Consider the following 18451-nt stretch of genomic DNA (forward strand, 5'->3'; position numbering starts at 1 on the left):
ATTGAACTGGGGGATACTTCAAATAGGAGCCATGGAAGTACACAGAGGCCCACCCTCCCTGCCCTCGCTCCGGACTCATTAAAGGGGGTTTAGGCAGTCCTTTGTGTGGCCTATTCAGATGTTAGTGGAAGGCTGTGGCCAGCTCCTCCCTCACATCCTGCCAAGACTGGCCCATCAAGATGTGGATGGCCCATCAAGTCACACCTAAGCTCCCTTTGTGAGGCTGAATGGATAAAGCCAAGCTATCACCCACCCCAGACATGTATTGGACACAGACCGCAGGCACACAGGGCTAAGAGCAGAAAAATGCTATTGTTCTAAAAGTGCAAAAGAAACAATTGATGGACGGATTGCTGGACAATGCAAACATTCACCCTCAGTCACAAGGATCTGGGTTAAATCCATCATTCTTTTGCTCACCACACCACCCCAGTTTGGACCCTGCCATATGCAAATCAGTCTTGACCCTGTTCCTTGTGGGAACAGTTCAGCCCGAACTGCCAATCCAGGTACTCCCTGGGCTGGATACAAGCATCCTGGGACCGGTTTCAGGTCATCCCCCCTCATCAGCCAGGCTAGCTTGAATCCAGTGGTGTAGTGAGCACGGGACCCACGTCTGGGCATACCCTTCCCACTTAGGGCGACATATGCAAAAGAAACAAATCAGGACGCTTGCTTCCAGTCCAGGGAGGACCTGGCCTGGCAGTTCCGACTGGAATGTTCCCATTGGGTGCAGGGTCAAGACGGATTTGCTTATGGCTGAGTCCAAACTGGAATGACACGGTGAGCAAAAAAACGATGGATTTAGGCCCAGATCTCGGTACTGTGGTGAATGTATGACATTGTTCTGCATTCTGTCCAACTGTTCTTTTTGCATTGTTCTAAAAGTGGCATTTCAGAAATTGTAATGATAGATTCAACTTTACCATTAAAGAGGATGTATTATTACAATTCATGACAGCTCTACCTCATTCCAATCGGGAATTACACGTGTTAGATGTGACAAGGAGTCCCCAATGTTAACCTAAGGGAGGGGTAGGTCTCACAGTACTGAAAAGTGAATTTCTGAGTTTTTCACTACCAGGACATGTAGAACTTAAAAGTGCATTTCCTACCTTTTAATTACACAGCACCCTGCCCTATGCTGCAGGCCCCACTGGTAGCATTTTATTTACAGGCCTTGGGCACATGTAGTGCATTTTACTACAGACTTATAAGTACATTAGTATATGCCATTTGTGAATACGTTAATCAAATCATGTTTAAGGAGAAAGCACAGTCAATTTAGCACTGGTTAGCAGTGGTAAAGCGCTAACAAGATTAGCAAAATTGGAGGCAAGCAGGCAAAAACTTTGGCGGAAGACCACCCTAAGGCTAACAGATCTCACATCCCTGTACAAATAAGACTTACAGGGATTGGAATTGCGCGGTCTGCGGTAAACACTGCACCTCCACAATAACCTCAATGACAATTGTCAACATATCAAACGTGCCAAAATGTATCAGGAGAAAACGCTTAGAAAACTAAAAATACAATTCCTCATTGTACTTTGGTAAACTTGTAATCAGGGGAATTTACAGTACTCTGAATGCTCACCCCAGGAAATCGGTACTTACCAAGTGTGGGGTACCGCCACTCATTCACTCATCTACCTACCTCAAGTTTCCGGAAACTCGAAATCAGGGTCAGAGGCTCTTAATAATTATCTTCCAACTCAATGGCACTAATTTTGTTGTCTCTGGAAGGATTAAAGGCTGAGCAGACTTCTGCCAATTAAATTATAGACAAAGGTCTTTAATGCACGCATTCATTGTGCTATTTAACTGCCATGCATTGTTATCCTAGAGTTGGAAGGGCTAATTATCAAACAACATCCCGAAAAAAGACAGGCTCGAACTTGTATCCAGAGTTTTTGATGTTTTGCGCCACCACTGTTGCAGCAACGAGCAACGCAGGCTTCTGCTGTCACTAGGTTTTGTCCGTGTGGGTTTTTTCCAGCAGCGACTGCTGAGTGGAAATGTAATATTTCTGTTTGCTATTCCAATTTCACAGCTGAGTGGGATTTGCGCAGACAGAGGATGCTAATAAAAATACGGAGAGAGTCCCCACAATGAGTGGCAGCTGGTGAAATAACACGTGGCAGCACCATTTTTCCGATTATGTTAACAAAACATGGCATGTGCTTTTCCACCGCAGTGACACTTCAATTTACAAGTGAAATTTTCTGCTCAAATTGCTGATCACATGCGCTTTTTTTCACTGAGGACATATTTCTCTCGGATTTATTCGCTGACACATTTTTTTTATGCGAGTGTGATTTTTCATACTTTGCAATTCAAAAGTTTTTTCTCCTGCTCCAACTCAATCTAGGAAGGTCAGGCCGTTCTGACACCCCCATCTGTGTCAGAAATGCCTTGATGAAATGCGGCACGCTCTCCTTGGGTCAACAAGTAGATGAAATGCTGACATCTGATGCTAACTGAAGTCGAGAGAAGTCTCGCCTATGGCCCACCAGGCTCGTTCATCGTGGTTTTGACTCATATGGCCTTTATTTCAGTAAAAATATGTCTCAACCCTCCTTAAAGGGACACAGCCTTATGGAATGGCAGCTGAAGTTGACACAGCCTTATGGAGTGGCAACGGAAGTCTTTTCCACGCCTTTGTACTGTCCTAAAATGGGTTCAGAGCTTCCTGTTATGTTCACAGAGTAGTTGGCCAGTTCTCTGACTATATGTGGCTCAAGGTTAACTTGGAAATTCTTGTGAAAGGTGTAGGAAAGTGTCTCCTTTGATATGGTTAACATGCTCTTTTTTGCCTGACGTATGATGTGATTTCAAATTGAAAGTGCACTGGGCCCCTGCCAACCAGGTTGTCAACGCCAGATCTCTTTCCTAAAACTGTACCACTATGACCACAACTTCAGCAACTTCTGTGAGTCCCTAGTAAATGGTACCCCTGGCACCGAGGGCATTTGTACTGATCTTGAACACTGCCATTACAAAGTGTTTGTGTGGGTGCAGAAAAAAACGAAGAGTTAACATGTCACACAGCCCTGTGTGCCATGCCCACATACAGTGTATGAGGGACAGGTAAGTCGCCCCTACTGCAGTCCTCATAGCCATAAGGCAGAGTGCACTATATCCCATGTATGGACATATCTGCATGAGCAGGTATGAACCTCCAATATCAAGTTTATTCTTGGATGTTGTAAGTGCACAGCGAAGCCATAGAGAGCATGTGGGCTGGATATTTGTCTTTACGCGTTTCCTAGCTCCATGAAGGCTTCACTGCACCCTAAGATGTTTGGTACCAAACATCTCGTCTTAATTAATCCTAACTGATGCCAGCTTTTTGTTTTGGATTTATAAATAAATGCACAAAGGGGACCTTTTAGAGGGTCCCCTGAAAACCTACCAAGCACTGCTCTGATCTCTGACTAGTCTTAGCCAGCCTACCACCGCAGACATGTTTCTGGCCTCGTGGTATGAGAGCATGGACTCTCAGAAGCAAGAAAACAAAGCCTGCTCTGGACAGAGTTGCTTAACACCTCCCTCCAGGCCAGCATGGCCCTCCAATGCGGGAAGCTTCAACTGTGAAGCTGCCTTTGAAATACGACCAAGGCAGCTCCAGATAGTGGAGGATGCTAACCTCCCTTTCCTGTTCTACATTTGGCTGGAGGACAGGTGGGAAAATTAGATTAGGAGGTGGGGAAGGCGACATGGACCCGACTTTTCTTTTCCGTTTATCTTGGTTTGTGAGGGAAACAGTAAATTAGGGTCAGGGTAGTGCCTCTTCTCGCAGGAAGTGGTCACTTAGAGGGTGTAGATACCCTAAAGGTTGATATCCCATTGGCTACGGTCTGTCTCCCACTGTAATGCTCCTAAATGTGGTATTTAGGTGGCATCCCTGGACCCTGAACTTAGAGTTGATGGACACAGAGAAGAAAAGACCAAAGAGCTTTTGACCCAAAGACTGAAACTCTGAGGAAAAAATTGGCAGCAAACCCTTCCTGCTGCCTTAAGGACTCCACAATCATTGTGTGCTGTCTTGTTTTGGAATTGCGAGCCTCTAAAAACCCGGGTGCTCCTCCGGCCGTCTACAAATAACCAAAGAACCCCCTTGAAGTAGAGGCACTACTCCCCTGCAGACTGCAGGTACGAAACCAGAAAAGTCAACTTGCTGAGTGACCTTACTGTCCTGGAATCGATCCTGAAACCTGCCTGCCCCCGACTGCGAGGACATCTTGATGTGCACTGCCTGGCTGACCTATCTGTTCTGCACCCGACTGGCTTTGGTAACAATGAACTAGATGTGCACCTGTGGCCCTGAAGCCCTTGCAACCTACTTCATTGAGTGGGATGCCTCGGACTTACCTTTAAGTCCATTTGTGTAGTGTGCTTTCAAGTGTCTCCCTTCTTCTTAGTGCAGCATCTACCAACAACATCAGCATCCTGCTCCCGGCCAAATCCAGGACACTCCAGAGAAACCGCTGGTGGAACAATGGCCCAGGCCTTGCTACTTAAATCCTGAAGGTAAACCTTAAGATCCAACTGTTTGATTTTATATGACTTTGTCTACTTTTCTACTAAAAGTAATTCATTTGCGAACTTTGAAAATTGCTGTCTTAAAAAGTACTTACTGTAGAATGAAGTTCTTGGTCTGAAAAATGATACAAACATCAGTGTTCTTTTTTCAAATCGGTTTAAAATTGAATGTATGTCTCACTTATTGCCTCTCAGAGTACAACAAATGCTTAGCGCCACCCTCTGATAAGCCTAACTGCTAGCCCACACTACCACAAATAGAGCGTTAGTATTACCTACTTTTGCCTCTGTATACCAGTCTGGGTCTCCCTGGATTCTCTGCACAGTGTACTTCATTTTAGTGCCCTATATAGAGAGCCAGGTTCCTACAAAAGGAATTGCCCTTGTACCTGGGACCACAGAACACAGGTAAAAGTGAGCACTCACCGAAGAGCTGCAAACATCCTTTCTAGGCTTGGACTTTGAGTCGGGACAGAGGCCGGACATTCAACAATCACACTTGAAAACTGGTTGTGGGATAAAATGTTAGTTTCAGCTAGCAAATGTATTTAGCATCAAAACTTTAATGCTGAAGCCGTTATGCTAAGTACAAATGCATAGTAAAACTGGCATTGAGGATATTGTTATGACATTGGGGATATTCAGCCAACTTTAAAATAATGGCCCATTAGTGACATATTTTGTCATCAGGATATTCTGGAAAACCTTAACATAATGGGCCATTAGTGGCAGATAGTCTGGTCAGGTCAACTTTAACATAATGTGCCATTGGTGACATTTGTAGGCATTATTGAGTACATCATGACTGATAATGCTAGCGGAATTTGTGCTCAGACCATCAGGAAACCCCTGCGGCCCCGCTCCCATCAAGCCCATTCGCCGCCCCGCTCCCGCCACCCAGCTGCTCCCCCCTCTCGGTTTCCCTCTTATGGAGACCGCGAAGCGGCCGTGCTGCTGGCGCGCTGAAGGCGCGCCATAGGCAAGCCTGTCTGCGCCCGTCCGCGCCTGGACCGCGCCCAGCTCCAGAAACCCTGGCTCCAGCCGATGCCAGGGCACCCGACTGAGATACGACACCGCCACCCTCATCGCACTCAACACAGGACCACCTGCCACCAAGCCACCCCGAGGCGCACCCACGGACCCTTCGCCTGTCAAGCATGCAAATTCACCTGCCTCCGAACCTGCACCCTGCCCACCGAATACAGCAACGACAACAACAACCACCTCAAGTGCATCCTCCTCAACACCCGCTCCGTTCACAAACACGGCGTCGCCTTCCTCACGGAAACCTGGATGAACGCCTCCTCGGCCCCCGACATCGCCATAGCCATCCCGGACGGCTACAAAATCACCCGGAAGGACCGCGTCAACAAAACTGGAGGAGGAATCGCCATCATCTACAGGAACACAATCAGCGTCACGACCAACGCCGAAGACACACTCACCGCCGCCGAACACCTACACTTCCAGATCCACACCGACCCCCAAACCACCCTCAGAGGAACACTAATCTACAGACCCCCGGGCCCATGGACACAATTCATCAAAACCATCGCCGACTCCATCAGCCCGCACGCCTTAGCCTCACCAGAGTACATCCTCCTAGGGGACTTGAACATCCACCTGGAGAAAAACAACAACAACAACACCACAACCCTGCTCGACAACCTCGCCAACCTCGGATTCAAGCAACTGGTGGACACGTCCACCCACCTCGCCGGCCACACGCTCGACTCCATCTTCTCCGCCAGCAACCACGTCTCCTTCAGCCACTCCAACGGACTACACTGGACCAACCACAGCTGCATTCACTTCACCTTCAAGAAGACCACCTCCCACCACCAGACGCTACAGATGCCCCGCAGATGCTGGAGCAAAGTCACCACAGACCAGCTAACCACATCGCTGAGCCAGAACCCACCTGTCGACACCCCTGACACCAACGACGGAGCACACAATTTCGCACAGTGGATCACCAACTGCGCCGACTACCTCGCTCCACTGAAGAAACCCCTAGGCAATACTACCAACAGAAAAACCTCATGGTTCACAGACGCCCTCAAAATCGCAAAGAAATTATGCCGAACCCTCGAAAAAGCTTGGCGCCACAAACGGACATCAGAAAACATGACAGCCCTCAAGAGCGCCACCCACGAATGCCACCAGATGATCCGCACCACCAAAAGGCCCTCGTTCAAAGAGCGGCTGGGTAACAACACCCACAACAGCAAAGGAACTCTTCAGCATCGTCAAAGAGCTCTCCAACCCCAGCGCCAGCAACAACGACATCACACCGTCGCAAGACCTCTGCAACTCCCTCGCCACATTCTTCCACCGCAAGATCGCAGATATACACGACAGCTTCAGACCCCAGACTCCGCCTCCAGCCACCAAACCAATGACCCCCACCACCAGCCTCAGCGCATGGACCCCCATCAGCACTGAAGACATCACCCGCGTCATGAACACCATCCACTCCGGCTCCCCCTCCGACCCATGCCCTCATCATATCTTCAACAAAGACGACACCATCATCGCACCCCACCTCCGGAGCGTCATTAACAGCTCCTTCACGTCAACCACCTTCCCTGGAAGCTGGAAACACGCAGAAATCAACGCCCTTCTGAAGAAACCAACAGCGGACCCCAAAGACCTCAAGAACTTCCGCCCCATCTCTCTGCTCCCCTTCCAGGCCAAAGTCATCGAGAAGACCATCAATAAACAGCTGACTGCATTCCTCAAATAAAACAACTCGCTCGACTCATCCCAGTCCGGATTTCGAGCCAACCACAGCACCGAGACCGCCCTCAACGCAGCCACCGATGATATCAGGACCCTGATGGACAACGGAGAGACAGTCGCTCTCATCCTCCTGGAGCTCTCGGCAGCCTTTGATAAAGTCTGCCACCGCACCCTAATAACCTGCCTCTACAACACTGGGATCCAAGGAAAGGCCCTGGACTGGATCACATCGTTCTTCGCCGACAGAACCCAGAGAGTCCGGCTCCCTCCCTTCCGCTCCGAGGCCACCAAGATCATCTGCGGCGTACCCCAGGGCTCCTCACTCAGCCCAACCCTCTTCAATATCTACATGAGGCCCCTCGCCGTCATCGCATGCAAACACAACATCAACATCATCTCCTACGCCGACGACACTCAACTGATACTCTCCCTCACCAAAGACCCTCTCACCGCCAAAGCCAACTTCCAGGACGGAATGAAAGATGTCGCAGAATGGATGAAGCACAGCCGTCTGAAGCTCACCTCAGACAAGACGGAGGTCCTCATCCTCGGACAATCAATCCCCATCCGCCTGGGACGACTCCTGGTGGCGCACGACACTGGGCACTGCACCGACACCCACGGACCACGCACGCAACTTGGGATTCATCCTGGACTCCTCCCTCATGATGACCAAGCAAGTCAACGCAGACTCGTCCACATGTTTCAACACCCTGCGCATGCTCCGAAAGATCTTCCGGTGGATCCCCACAGAAACCAGAAAGATGGTCACCCAGGCCCTCATCACCAGCTGACTGGACTACGGGAACGCCCTATACGCAGGAACCACAGCCAAACTTCAGAAACGCCTTCAACGCATACAGAACGCCTCCGCACGACTCATCCTCGACACCCCTTGCCACAGCCACATATCCGCCCACCTGAGAAACCTGCACTGGCTCCCCGTCAGCAAGAGGATCACGTTCAGGCTGCTCACCCACGCACACAAAGCGCTCCACAACATGGGCCCCGAATACCTCAACAACCGCCTCTCGTTCTACACCTCCACCCGCCAGCTCTGCTCCACCAGCCTCGTCCTCGCCACCGTCCCAAGGATTCGCAAAACTACCACCGGAGGAAGATCATTCTCCTACCTGGCAGCCAAAACATGGAACTCCCTCCCCGCACACTTACGACTGACCCAGGACCATCTCACCTTCAGGAAACACCTCAAGACCTGGTTATTCGACGCCTTGAGACCCTCACGGGTGAGTAGAGCGCTCTACAAATGTATTGATTGATTGATTGATTGACACCAATTGGTAATGGTTCTGCATAGCATGTTACATCTGAACAATGAACAATATATTAACCTTTCGAATATTAGTCCATGGTGCTTCAGTGCATTTTGGGGTAAAAGCCCGTGCCTTAGCATGTCTTCAGGAGGGAACTCAAGACCTGATTGTTTGACTGAACATCCCACCACGCAACAGCAAAATTTTCTCAGTGTCGCAAGACGCTCACATGTGAGTTGCTGTGCTTTATAAGTGTCTGATTGATTGGCTACTACTAACAAGACTGCAGTACCTGCACACCAAATACCCAGTGTTGGACTGGCCTTCTGGGCAGCCTGGCACTGCCAGATGGACCAACGTGGAATGGCCAGTGATTTTCCATAAACGTTGCTGTAAGTTGGCGATCAGTCAGTGTGAGAAGCTGGGACAGTATATGGTGCTCACTCATGTAAGTCTAGTACCCTGCACTAAACTGGGCGACCCTTATAATGATTTTATGGGTTTAGATAACCAAAGAAACCTCTCTAAATGGTAGCTGTGGAGGGCAGCCTTCAGGCATAATCTAGGAGGGGTGGAAAGCGGCTCAGTTTACCAGTATCTAATCCTTTAGTATAGGCTAACTAAAAAAGAACCACGCAGTGTACTTATAAAAATAGATATTTATTAAAATCATCCACTAACACGTTACCGCATCTCCTTCACTAAGATATTCACAATGCACACAATACTTTGGAAATAGAACAGTAGGTAGCACCAATGCACCGTGGTCCCCGGGGGAGACCAGACCATATATCCAAAGAGTGGGAAGCGAACCACGACCTAAGTCGAGACTGGATCCAGGAGACGTAGAGGAGTCCGGGACCCAAGGAACCACCCTAGGAGAGAGTCTAGGAACCCCCCCATCGGTCAGGTGAGAAGAGGATACCCAACCATGTACTCAATACGGATCAGCGGGTCTTACCACATAAGGACGAAAGAGTCTGTTGGAACTCAGAAGTGAGTCCGAGGAGTACCTGAAAGCATAGGGGGCAGAATCTATGCCACACCCGGACGTCCAGGATGCACTGAAGACGAAGTCCACTCGAGTTCAACAAAACAGGTTAGGTGAAGAGGGTTCAAGTTTGGGTGCACCAAATCAGTAGCTCTGCTCGAGCCACCAGGATGCTGAAGACAACAAAATCGGTCCATCAACCAACCGCGTCGGCACGGGTCAGTTATAATGGGGACAGACTTGTTGACAGACCCTCGCAATATGTCCGACTCTATTGGCACGAGTTGGCCATGGTAACCATTGCAGTCACTGAATGATTGAAGCACTGCAGCGACGTGGTGGACAGGGGTTTTGTTGCAGGGTGGTATATGAAGGATGCTGGCCTCAACTCAACGAGAAGACAGCTCAGGCCTCAAGGGAACGTTGATTCACCACCTGTGTTGCAGAGCCTTATGGAGTATATTGGAGCCCAGGTTTGGCAAACCAGTCGATCATGTTACGGTGCCTGCAGATGCAGGGGAGTGACTCCTTCACTCCAAGAGAGATTCCTTTGGGTGTCTTTAGATGTCGACAGGCCCAGGACGGAACCTGTATGGAGCACGGACACTTATGGTGCAGCGGGCTTGCAGGACGACGAAGTCAGGAGTCAACAGAGTTTTCTCAGTTGCAGTCTCGGTCCCAAAGCAAAGAACTATGTGATCAGCCCGACATTGTCAGCACAACTCAACCAAGATGTCCAGACGGTCAAAGAAGTGGAGTTGGATCTGAATCGAATCCCAAGACGAATTTAGAGACCCACCCACAGGTAAGCCCTTAAGTACCCTTAGGTGAGGGTTGGGACAATTCAGGGGTCCCTCCCAGAGGAGGGGTCGGACAGTGGGGAGGATACTCCCATGTCCTTTGTCCAGTTTCATGCCAGAGCGGGGAGCCAACGACTCCCTGATCTGATTTGAACTTGAGTATGCAAGGAGGGCACCAAATGTGCCCTTCCAGCAGACTAAGTGGCGCTGGCAAGCGCCGCCTCACTGGCCCAATACACGAAGTCCTTTCTGGGAGGTGGTCACACCTCCCTGTGACAGGAAACCTTTAGTCCTACTTTCCCCTGCTCAGGCACGGTCCAGAAGCAGGAAGGCAGAATCGTGTCTGTGGTCGGCAGCAGCCCTAGGTTGCTGTCTGGCTCTGTAAGATCGGTCCCGGGAGCATGGAAGGCCTCCCGGAGGGGTCCTACCATGGATGAAATCATACCCCCAACATCGGATACGGTGTTGGAGTATGATTCCAACATGTTTGATACCAAACATGCCCAGGTTCATTCCAGCAAGTTTAGAGATGGTCCTCGCGAAATGACGACTGGCCTCTCTTTATTGTAATGGGTGATTCACTTACAAAGTCTATAAAGCGGACTCCGGAGTTTGTCGGGTGATCTGCTCATGCAGGGCCTCCCTCACACTCAGAATTGAGCACCCTGCCTTTGGGACTGAAAGGCCTGCAAGAGGGAAGAGTTATATGTCTCAAATGCATTGAGCTTTAGATACAAGGAAACATATATTTTGTGAGTGTGCACTGCATCACCAAATGCGTTGCAGTGCGCGCAACAAAATTTGTTTTATTTATTTATATGTTTACTTTCCTGTAAAACTCTGTAATCCATACATCACTACCCCCGTCCCTACCCCTCCCCCTCCCCATGTCACCGCGCTGCAGATCATCCCACTACCGACTGCGGCTGCAGAGGAACGCCTAGTTGAGGATGCAAATCGTGATAACGAGCCTGGGTCATAAACCAGAGGCAAAGATCACGATGGCCCGCAGTTCAGAAGATAAGAAAAAAGATAAGAAAAGATGGGGATGCAGGTCCCAACGGGCTCCCGGAAGGAATGTTCAGAGAAGACCCGGTACAATGGAGTCCTATCCACCACATTCACATAGGCATTCCCAGGCAAGATAAATATCATACTAGAGAAATGACAATGTCAGGCGTAGAAACAAGGGTCAGATTGGGATTGAAAATCGGCCCGGGCACACAAAAAAAATAGGCCCTCATTTGCATAATGCCTTTCCTCAAATCACTGCTTCAGTGTAATTGCATTAAAAAGAAGCAGGGGGGGGCTTAAAAAATGCACGCATTCGTTTACACTAGTGAAACCCACCTGAAAACAAGTGAGTCCACTTCTACTGATGCCCCCTGCCCCGCTCAGTATGTGCACACATTAATGTGCAGGCCAGCGAGACAAAGGGAGTGATACCTCTGCCTGTTGCTAAACCGGGGGTGGGGGATCGTCGGTGTTGGTGGCGGGGGAGGGTGGTAATGAGCGCCCATCTGCCTGCAGATAGGCCATTGGTTGTATTCCGAAAATAGAGACACCGCCCAAATCAGCCCCAGACTGCTCAAAAAAGCAGCCCACAGCAGGAACTCGGACACCGGCCCCTCGGGCATTGCCCGAATGCCCGCATTACCAATCCGAGGCTGGTAGAAACGCATATTTAAGCTACCAAAATACACCCGGAACAGCCTAATTCGCTAGGAGCTCGGTCTGGTGCAACAACATTTTGAATGCCTGGGCATGCAGGCAAAATATTATTATCAGGTTTCGAATGCACCAATTGGAAGCCTAAAGAGCATGAAAGAGACAACAAATCCAGGGGAAACTTATATGCCGGAAGCAGTGGAATCATAGGGCCTGGCAACACAAAACTGTGGACGGGAGGACCTAAGCTATGCGGCAATCAAAAACATCCACCAATTTTCATGGAAGCAGACCTAGCAAACAGCACAGCCTGGGTTGATAACATCATATAATGAGCATAAAATACAGCCTTATCTGAAGCAAGAAGTGGGGAGGAAGGCTTTAAAAACATTCAATGGGCCGGGCTAGTGCTCCTTCCAAACAAAGAACTAACTCCTGAATGGAAATCCCTGGCCTCATAACCAGGTGCAGAATCTGCAACTATAGAAAGGGGTCTCAGCTACATTTAGTCTGCTGCTGCAACAACGTCAGAATTTGCTAAAACCGATGTCTATTTAAAGGGGCTCAGACATGCAATGAAGCTGTAACAGTTCCATTCGCCGGCACTGTACAGACAGATTTGGCCAATTTGGGAAATATATGGCTGAGTTGCGTGTTCGGTTCTCTGATACAAAAGGTCTGGTCAACATCTAAAGAGATTGTACAGTAGCAAAGTAAACAAACAGGAACTAGACTTGCTCTCCAATTTCAACATCATACTCTCACACGACACGAGGCACTTAGACACCCGGTGGCCCATATAGATGTAATGTCTGTTGCACACTTCCGCCGCTGGCTTCAAGATATAGAATAGGACACTCATCTTAATTGCTGCTAAAATATTTCCTTCTTTTTAAAGACGAACAAGCTTTTCTAAACAATTTTACTATGGAATTCATATGGAATTTTATTCATGTTTTCTATTGTAAATGTAAGAAATATTACAAATGGTTTTAAGCAATTGTGCAATACATTTTACATTCACTGTCAGTCACCAGAATAGTTTAGATAGTTCTAAAACATTTTTTAAGACATTTATTTTTGCATTTGCTCTTTTAAGATTATATTTTTAAAAAACGTATGTTTGAACAGCTTTTGCCAAACAAATACCAGCCACAACAGTTCTATACTGGCCAGGTGGCAGCCCTAGGAGGGCGCCATTGTTCAGATATCACAAACTAACGCCATTGGGGAGTTTTCAACTCACGCAGGGAGCTCTGACGTCAGTACCGTCGGTTTGTCCAATTACAACTCTGCATCATTACGTCACAGTGCGTGGTGCCACGTGCTACCTTGGACACACTCACAGCGCTGTCTGCCACCCCTTTTGTGCTCATTCCTTTATCAGGGGCAGGTTGTGCAGACACAAGGGTGTTTTAAGGTTTTCAGCAACTCCTGCTTTTGTTCAAACAGTGCTCAGCACGCCAGTCTCCCTCCCTTGAGCGTCAGCCGTCCCAGCCTTAGCAGAGCTCTGCAGAGGGCCAGAAATATTGTCCAAAAGGGAATATGTTTCATAGACTAATATACTGCCATTGTGTTTGAGCGGTTAGCAGCGCCGGAGGCTTCTTCTGCGCAGGCAGCCTGCCCTGTTGGAAACCTCCTCCTTATCAAAATAGCATTTTGGTAGCATTTGCTCCACAACAGCATCAAAAAAATGAATTTAGCTATCTCCTGAGAGTATGCGCATTGTTTCAGCTTAAGCAAATTTCATCCTGGTGCGGCAGCAATAGGGGTGACAACCCTGAACCTGTGCAGCTCATTAAAAGTTCAGAAAATATGTCAACAGAGTAAAGAGGGTGTCCCATAGCTCCTTCACAGCCAAGATGAAAGGTGCATCAATCGCATGTCTCCCAGACGTCCCCATACCAGTGATAGAGCGTCATGTTATTCTGAAATTTGTAGGGGTGCATCATAATCACTGTTAGTCCGCACCCATATGTAACCCAGATTGAATTAAACGCTTAATCATTAGAGAATGTAAATGTAATAATGAATTGTGTACTTGTATTGCTAGAAATTAGCTTGTGTTAATTGAAAATGTAATCGACATTTAAAATGTGATTGTTGCTAGTGTTTCATGAATTAATTTGTGTGTAATGCAGTTTAGTAGATTTAACGTGCAATATAAAAGTCTGCACGTGTAGGGATGACCTTTGAGCCTTAATATGAGAAATGCAATGCTTAGAAATGTAATATTATTAATATCGTGTACGCTTGAATGTGTAAAGGCCTGTATTAAATGAATATTTCTCTTTTTGCTATGGAAGGTTTGTTTGTGTTTCTTATGTTAGCAGAGTCGAGAAGGCCTGAAATGTATTTTTCCTTGGGAAGGCTCTCAATGTAGTCAGCAAAAATTGTACGTGCAAGGTTGTTATGTTCACATGCTTACCGTTGCAGGTGCAAGGACATTTTCCTCATTAGATAGACTGATGCTCTTTGTTTTAGGAGTTAGGTATGGAGGAGACCTGATACATAGTTACAGTGGAATGTGATAATGAAGCATCCTTGCTGGAGACGCTTGGGATCCAAGGACAACCCAACTGTTCTTGGATGAAGCACAAATTGTGGAAAATCACCTGCCGAAGATGTGCGTGCAGAGTAGGTGTGTTGGGGTGTGTTTTAGGAGTTGTGCTTTTTGTATTAAGGACAGTGACCAGAGGGAAGAGAGGCAGACGAGGCAGAGAGGGTTGACGAGATTAGAGAGTCATTAGAAGGGTAAGAGAAGGGATTGATTCTAGAAATGGAGACTTAGACAGTTTGACTCATTATAAATATGAATGCACTTCTTAGGAAGTCTTCACAAGCTGACACATTTTCTCAATTTTGCTAGAAGGATGTTATGTGGGGATGTCATTTTAGTGTTAGAGTATGGACAGAATTACCCAAATTAGTTTTCTTTACAGTAATCTGATGAAGACTACTTTAGATATTGGATCAATTGTCGCTTGTTTGATCTTTTTAGAATTGCTTATTCTTTTTACTTTGCACCGAATTAGGTTAACCAGGAGAATGAATTTTGTATTAGTGCCCATGTATTTTTTCAACCTCGTAATGAGGGGCTTGTATGTTCAGTTATTTTTGGCTTTGTAATAAAACCCTTAAATCTAAGACAGAGTCAGTGATTTTTCCGAGTCTACTTTGATGAGCCTTTTTGATGGAGGGGACTTTATTGGATTTCTCCCTTTTACACTTCTTAGCAGATAAAAAGATCCAGTCGACCGAGATTCTTGTAAATGGTAAGATCTGATAAAACAGAGATAAGAATTGGGTGTAATCACCAGAAAACATCTGTTTCACCCCTTCTTATATGGCCAACACTACTACTTCCTGTGTCAACCTACTTAGGAGGGGCGGGACAGAAACACTGTTTTTAGGTCTTGCATCCAACAGCACAAGCGATGTTTATTCGAAACATTTTGTTTACTGTTATTGAGCTTGGAGACCTCCCATTAGTTATCATTGGCCGGCTTCAAAGCCACTCTCGATTGCTTGCTTCCTGCTGGTCAGTTCAGTAGCTGGCAATTTTCTCTTCTAGCATGTGACCCACCCCTAGAACATGGCCAAAGTACTTGTGTCTTTCCACTGCTCGCACTTTTGGGACCTAATTTAAACACTCTACAGAGTGCATCTTTCCTAGCAGGCTCTGTCGTTTGATTGTTGTTTTAGGTTGTCCAGCTTGACTTTGTCTCTCTCGTGAGTGCTCCCTATTTATAAACAGGCCTTTTATCTTGTTCTTATTTTGTCTCATTTGCTGTGCATGCAAAGACAAAGGTCAAATATCAGGCTTTGTATTCCGAGGGAACTTTGTGTTTACTTTTCTTTCGGTGACTTCAGAGTGAGAGCATTTATGTGACAATCCATCCTCCTGAGTACCCATGCCAGAGGACATCCTGTAGGATGTTATCTTTCCTAGCCCTCCACAAAAACGAACTGTGCTGATATTTTAGAATACATCAGAATGAGAACAGTAAAAATTAAGCACATTTTTGTTTGGTATTCTGAAGTGAGATGGAAACAAATATTTTACTATGTTCAAAACAAATTAATACACTTGGTGATGACATTTCCACACACTATCATTTGTGCAGAGTGTCTGTGCAAATGTAAGGGCCATTTTTAATTGGAAATGTGTTGTCGGTAATTGCAGTGTGCTATCACACCATGCATACTTCACACTAAGCCACTCCACTTTACACTGCTCCTCTCTACAAACCTCTACACCACTTAACTCCACAACACTTTGCTGCACTCTGTGCCCCTCCACTCTATGCTTGCCACTCCATTACCCACAACTCCACTCCACAACACTCCACTGTAAGACACTATATAACATGGTTCACCACTCCACTCCACACCCCTCCACTCTGCAAAACACCCCCTCTCCATTCTACTTCACTTCACCCAAATCTACCCCAACCCAATCTACTCTATCCCACTCCAATATACCCCAGTCCGCTTCACTACAATCTACCCCACTCTACTCCAATCTACCCTTCTATTCTACCATACTCCAATCCTCTCAATTTACTCCACTCCAATGTACCACACACCACCCTAATCTACCTCACTCTACTCCACTCCAATATGCCCCACTCTACCCGACTCCAATCGACCCTACTACACTCTACCCCAATCTCCCCCACTCCACTCTACCCAACTCCAATCTACCCAATTCTACTACTATCCAATGTAGCCCACTCCACTCTGCACCAATCTACTTCGCTCAACTATACCCAATTCTACCCCACTCCACTCCAATCCAACCCACTCCAATCTACCTCACTCCACTCCAATCTTACCTACTCTACCCCAATCCAGTCTAGCCCAATCTCCTCCACTACAATCTACTTCACTACAATCTACTTCACTTCGATCTACTGCAGTGGTTACCAACTCCGAACTCAGGTATTCAGGGGCTACTTAGAAAATTCAATAATATTAACAGATTAATAAAGTGTATATAAAGAAGGTAAATGCACAATTGAAAATTTTAAAATGTACTGTAAATCTTTAGGAATTTGAAATCGGAGACTAAAGATTAAATTAGTATACTCAGATTGATTTGTGGGAGCAGTGCGCGAGCATCAAACAGAATATGATATGGATGATGAGTGACCTCAACTGAATTTAGAAAAGCACCAACATTCGAATTAAAATTAAAATGTAGTTTTTTTTATTTATATGTATTTAGGAATCAAATAAAATGTGTGATCATTTGTGTATTTGTTTGAATATTTTTCCTGTATTTTTGTGTAATGTTTTGTGGTTCAAATCATCGACAATCCTTAGTCTGGGGCCCTCGGCTAGCAGCCATCACTCAGTGGGGGGGGGGTCTCTGTATTCCAATAATGATTAGGGGGGTCCCCCGGTTCCAGTAACAATTAGTAGGGGTCTCTAGAAGTCGAAAGACTGAGAACCACTGATCTACCGTACTTCACTGTACTCTACTCCACCCTACTACAGTCCAACCTACCCAAATGCACTCCACTCCAATCTACCTTACTTCAAACTATTCCACTCCAATCTACCCCAGTCTAACCCATTCCAATCTACCCTGTTCTAATCCATCCAATGTACGCCCCACCAAGTACCCTGCTGCACTCCAACCTATTCCACTCCAACCTACCCCACTCCATTCCAATCTACCCTACTCTAATCCACCCAATCTGCCCCACTTCACCCCACCCCACTCCAATGTACCCCAATCCACTCCACTCTTCCCCAATCTACCCCATTGCAATCTACCCCAATATACCTAACACCAGTATACCACAATCTACCCCAATCTACCGAACTCCCATCTACTGCAAAACTACTCTCATCTACCTACTCCAATCTACCCACTCCACTCCAACCTACCCCACACACTCAAATTTACCTCACCCCATTCCACTCCAATCTACCCCACTCCAGTACACTCAACCCCACCACTCCAATCTACCCGACTCCACTACAGTCTAAACCACTCTTCTCCACTCAATCTACCCCACTTGACGCTACCCCAATCTACCCCACTCCATTCTAAGCCAATATACCCCAATCCACGCTACTCCAATCTACCCCATTCTACTGCAAACCAATCTACCCCATTCCATGCTAGACCAATTTGCCACACTCCAGGCTACTCTAAACAACCTACCCCACTCTAACCTACCCCAGTCTACCCCTCTCGACGCTACTCCAATCTATCCCATTCCACTCTTGCCCAACCTACCCCTCCCCACACCACTAATGTTTAGCCATGCTGAACAGCAGCCACACTGGTGTACAACATGGCTAAAATACATTGCCAAAGCCAATAGCTCTTGCATAGTTGAGACCTATTGGCTTTGCCAATATTAGTTCTTTTCTGTACCCAATGCGTCCCAGGTAGGGCTTTTGTTTAAGCTTTT

Source organism: Lissotriton helveticus, chromosome 3_2 (assembly GCF_964261635.1).
Source record: "Lissotriton helveticus chromosome 3_2, aLisHel1.1, whole genome shotgun sequence".
In the NCBI taxonomy this organism is placed as follows: Eukaryota; Metazoa; Chordata; class Amphibia; order Caudata; family Salamandridae; genus Lissotriton; species Lissotriton helveticus.